General features: G+C 42.9%; 1 long non-coding RNA gene across 2 annotated transcripts in view; it reads left to right on the forward strand.

The window, feature by feature from the left end:
• The window catches only part of LOC135518429 (uncharacterized), a 95836-nt gene extending 91111 nt beyond the window's left edge, over window positions 1-4725 (forward strand). For both annotated transcript variants that reach the window (XR_010452150.1, XR_010452149.1), the window contains exon 5: window positions 4662-4725. This is a non-coding gene — a long non-coding RNA (uncharacterized LOC135518429). The remainder of the gene's footprint in view (window positions 1-4661) is intronic.
• The last annotated feature ends 1151 nt before the right edge of the window (window positions 4726-5876 follow it).

Genomic DNA, 5876 nt, shown 5'->3' on the forward strand with positions numbered 1-5876 from the left:
TTTAGAATGATGACAGTACAATACACCAGGTGACATTTAGAATGATGACAGTACGATACACCAGGTGTCATTTGGTCATGTGGTTGTGCATCAGCAGTTTCTCTCTTGTTATTTCATGTCAGCTAACATGTTTTAGATTGGTAAGTTAAGCCAGCTGTCTAAACTTGTAGTAATCATGGTCAAATTACAAACCGGGGCCCACATTGATTTTGTTAGTCACTTTCAATCAGATATCATATTCAAAACTGCAAACATTAATCTCTGCCCCATGATAAAATGAGTAAAAATGAAGGAAATTTGCTGTAGAATGGCAAAAAAATCTTCTCTCAGCACCATGGCAAAATGTGTACAATTTTAACTGTTTCGTTTTGCCCAAACAAAATGTAACTTAGGGCCCCCAACAAAATGTAACTTAGGGCCCCCCAACAAAATGTAACTTAGGGCCCCCAACAAAATGTAACTTAGGGCCCCCAAACAAAATGTAACTTAAGGCCCCCCAACAAAATGTAACTTAGGGCCCCCAAAAGGCTAGGGCCGGCTCTGACTGCATGTGTGGGTATAGATGTGGGTATGGATGTGGGTATTGATGTGGGCATGGATGTGGGTATAGATGTGGGTGTAGATGTGGGTATGGATGTGGGTATGAATGTGGATATAGATGTGGGTGTAGATGTGGGTATAGATATGGGTATGGATGTGGGTGTAGATGTGGGTATGGATGTGGGTATGGATGTGGGTATAGATGTGGGTATGGATGTGGGTATAGATGTGGGTATGGATGTGGGTATGGATGTGGGTATGGATGGGTATGAATGTAGGTAGATGTGGGTATAGATGTGGGTATGGATGTGGGTATGGATGTGGGTATGGATGTGGGTATAGATGTGGGTATAGATGTGGGTATGGATGTGTGTATAGATGTGGGTATAGATCCGGGTATAGATGTGGGTATGGATGTGGGTATGGATGTGGGCATAGATGTGCGTATAGATGTGGGTATGGATGTGGGTATAGATGTGGGTATGGATGTGGGTATGGATGTGGGTATGGATGTGGGTATGAATGTGGTATAGATGTGGGTATAGAGGTGGGTATAGATGTGGGTATGGATGTGGGTATGGATGTGGGTATGGATGTGGGTATGAATGTGGGTATAGGTGTGGGTATAGATGTGGGTATAGATGTGGGTATGGATGTGGGTGTAGATGTGGGTATGGATGTGGGTATGGATGTGGGTATAGATGTGGGTATGGATGTGGGTATAGATGTGGGTATGGATGTGGGTATGGATGTGGGCATGGATGTGGGAATATATGTGGGCATGGATGTGGGTATAGATATGGGTATGGATGTGGGTATAGATGTGGGTATAGATGTAGGTATAGATGTGGGTATGGATGTGGGTATGGATGTGGTATGGATGTGGGTATGAATGTGGGTATAGGTGGGGTATAGATGTGGGTATAGATGTGGGTATGGATGTGGGTGTAGATGTGGGTATGGATGTGGGTATAGATGTGGGTATGGATGTGGGTATAGATGTGGGTATGGATGTGGGTATGGATGTGGGTATGGACGTGGGTATGAATGTGGGTATAGATGTGGGTATAGATGTGGGTATGGATGAGGGCATGGATGTGGGTATAGATGTGGGTATAGATGTGGGTATGGATGTGGGTACAGATGTGGGTATAGATGTGGGTATGGATGTGGGTATGGATGTGGGTATGGATGTGGGTACAGATGTGGGTATAGATGTGGGTATAGATGTGGGTATGGATGTGGGTATGGATGTGGGTATGGATGTGGGTACAGATGTGGGTATAGATGTGGGTATATGTGGGTATAGCTTTGATATAGATGTGGGTATGGATGTGGGTATAGATGTGGGTATAGATGTGGGTATGGATGTGGGTATAGATGTGGGTATAGATGTGGGTATAGATGTGGGTATGCAGTCCCACCTGAGCCACCGCTGCCCGTCAGATGAGTTCAGATGTTTTGTGGCCCCCACACCACCATCAAAGTTGCCCATCCCTGGCCTAGACAAACAAACAAACAAACAAACAGGCAGGCAGGCAGGCAGACAGACAGGCAGGCAGGCAGGCAGGCAGGCAGGCAGGCAGGCAGGCAGGCAGACAGACAGACAGACAGACAGACAGACAGACAGACAGACAGACAGACAGACAGACAGACAGACAGACAGACATATAGGCAGACAGACGGACGGACGGACGGACGGACGGACGGACGGACGGACGGACGGACGGACGGACAGACAGACAGACAGACAGACAGACAGACAGACAGACAGACAGACAGACAGATAGACAGGCTGGCAGACAGAGTGTAACTAACAGACAGTTTTGTTATATTTCATTCTCCTGTGATGTGTATAATGTGTAATATTGGATTGTTAAAAGCCCCTAACCATGTGTGTGAGGTGTATACGTTTGCACCGCGAGAGCTGAACCGCAGCGCGTAAAAATTGTCTCTCCTTTGTTGCAACACTCACTGCGAGTTCCAAACTGCCTCTGGAAGCAACGTCAGCACAAGACCTGTTCATCGGGAGCTTCATGAAATGGGTTTCCACGGCCGAGCAGCCGCACACTAGCCTAAGATCACCATGCGCAATGTCAAGCGTTGGCTGGAGTGGTGTAAAACTCACTGCCATTGGACTCTGGAGCAGTGGAAACATGTTGTCTAGAGTGATGAATCATACTTCACCATCTGGCAGTCTGACGGACGAGTCTGGGTTTGGCAGATGCCAGGAGAACGTTTACCTGCCCCAATGCATAGTGCCAACTGTAAAGTTTGGTGGAGGAGGAATAATGGTCTGGGGCTGTTTTTTTCATGGTTTGGACCCCTTAGTTCCAGTGAAGGGAAATCTTAACGCTACAGCATACTATGACATTCTAGACAATTCTGTGTGGAAGAACTTGACTTGGCCTGCACAGAGCCCTGAACAAACACCATTGAGCACCTTTGGGAGGAACTGGAACACTGACTGCGAGCCAGGCCGACCGCCCAACATCAGTGCCCGACCTCACTAATGCTCTTGTGCCTGAATGGAAGCAAGTCCCCGCAGCAATGTTCCAACATCAATGAAGAGTGGAGGCTGTTATAGCAGCAATGTTCCAACATCTAGTGGAAAGCCTTTCCAGAAGAGTGGAGGCTGTTATAGCAGCAATGTTCCAACATCTAGTGGAAAGCCTTTCCAGAAGAGTGGAGGCTGTTATAGCAGCAATGGTCCAACATCTAGTGGAAAGCCTTTCCAGAAGAGTGGAGGCTGTTATAGCAGCAATGTTCCAACATCTAGTGGAAAACCTTCCCAGAAGACTGGAGGCTGTTATAGCAGCAATGTTCCAACATCTAGTGGAAAGCCTTCCCAGAAGAGTGGAGGCTGTTATAGCAGCAATGGTCCAACATCTAGTGGAAAGCCTTCCCAGAAGACTGGAGGCTGTTATAGCAGCAATGTTCCAACACCCAGTGGAAATCCTTCCCAGAAGACTGGAGGCTGTTATAGCAGCAATGTTCCAACATCTAGTGGAAAGCCTTCCCAGAAGAGTGGAGGCTGTTATAGCAGCAATGTTCCAACATCAATGAAGAGTGGAGGCTGTTATAGCAGCAATGTGTCCAACATCAATGAAGAGTGGAGGCTGTTATAGCAGCAATGTTCCAACATCAATGAAGAGTGGAGGCTGTTATAGCAGCAATGTTCCAACATCAATGAAGAGTGGAGGCTGTTATAGCAGCAATGTTCCAACATCAATGAAGAGTGGAGGCTGTTATAGCAGCAATGTTCCAACATCTAGTGGAAAGCCTTCCCAGAAGACTGGAGGCTGTTATAGCAGCAAAGTTCCAACATCTAATGGAAATCCTTCCCAGAAGACTGGAGGCTGTTATAGCAGCAATGTCCCTACATCTAATGGAAAACCTTCCCAGAAGAGTAGAGGCTGTTATAGCAGCAAAGGGGGAACCAACTCCTTATTAATGCCCTTCATTTTGGAACACGAGCAGGTGTCCACATAGTTTTGGTCATGTTGATGATATTGTGTTGATGATAATAATAATGTGTTGATGATGGTATTGTGTTGATGATAATGTGTTGATGATGATGATGAGAATGTGTGGATGATATTGTGTTGTGTTGATGATATTGTGTCGATGATGATGATAATGTGTTGCTGATGATGATAATGTGTAGCCAATGATGATAATGTGTTGCTGATGATGATAATGTGTAGCCAATGATGATAATGTGTTGGTGATGATGATACTGTGTAGACAATGGTGATAATGTGTTTGTGATGATGATAATTGTGTTGATGATAATGTGTTGTGATGGTGATAATGTGTTGTCGATGATGATAATGTGTTGGCGATGACGATACTGTGGAGATGATATCGTGGTGTGTTGGTGATAATGTGTTGATGATATCGTGTTGTGTTGATGATAATGTGTTGATGATATTGTGTTGGCGATGATGATAATGTGTTGGTGATGATGATAATGTGTTGGTGATGATGATGTGATGATGATGATGATGATATTGTGTTGATGATGATGATAACATGTATTGACACGTGTTTAATATAGACTAAGTTTCATGGTTTATTGTGTTGCTGGTAGTTGATGTGCTGTGTCTTTCCTCCTGTAGATATGGAGGACAGAGCCAGTGCAGGATCTTGGGGAAGTAGAAGTGCCCCTTCAAAGGTGAGGAATCAGCTGTGCTTAAAAACTGTAATAGATATCTTTAAAATCTACAATACAATACAATACAATACAACACAATACATTACAACACAACACAATACAATACAATGCAACACAATACAATACTATACATTACAATACAATACAACACAATACAATGCAATACTATACTATACATTACAACACAATACATTACAATACATTACAACACAACACAATACAATACAATACATTACAACACAATACAATACATTACAACACAATAAAATACAATGCAACACAATACAATATAATACAATACATTACACACAACACAACACATTACAATTAACCTATTATATTATGTAGAGATGGAACACTGTGTAAGCCATTAACCTATTATATTATGTAGAGATGGAACACTGTAAGCCATTAACCTATTATATTATGTAGAGATGGAACACTGTAAGCCATTAACCTATTATATTATGTAGAGATGGAACACTGTGTAAGCCACGGTTAATGACGGGGGAAGGGATATGAACCATGAGAACAAAGATTTGACTATGTTAATACATTGTTTAACATACTTGAATGGACCTCTACATTTCACAGGCAGTGTGCTACAGAGACGGTTAGTGTATGGTAGGCTTGAGCGGTATTCAGATTGTCATACCTTCGAACCTTGTGCAATACCTGGATATTCAGTAATACTTGCACTGAACATAGGGGGCGCTATTTTCAAAACTCACTGAGCCTTTGATAAAACCGATAGTTAGTAATGCTAACAAGTACATGTAAAATCCCATAGAGAATGCTAACTAAATGCTAACCAGCGTATTGCAAACATGTTATATTCTCTGACCTAAACTATTTTCAGGACAGACATCCCTGCTCATAAAGTTAAACAAGGAACTCAAAAATGCTATTCACAGTTTGCTGCACAAAACAAATATTAAACAGCAAGGCTCTTAATCCAGGAGGGGATTCTCTGCTGTTACCGTCAAGCTTTATTTTGGAAGCAGCTAACCACTTAGCTAGATAGCTAACTCATCTCCTAACATATTGCACAAGTTGACTGCAGTTATTTACTTAAAAAAGTATTCTACAAATATTAAAATGTGTTAAAAACGCCAAAGGAAAAATAGTTTCGACAGTATTGACGGTAATTGAAAAACCA

The sequence above is a fragment of the Oncorhynchus masou genome, chromosome 28 (genome assembly GCF_036934945.1).
Source record: "Oncorhynchus masou masou isolate Uvic2021 chromosome 28, UVic_Omas_1.1, whole genome shotgun sequence".
In the NCBI taxonomy this organism is placed as follows: domain Eukaryota; kingdom Metazoa; phylum Chordata; class Actinopteri; order Salmoniformes; family Salmonidae; genus Oncorhynchus; species Oncorhynchus masou.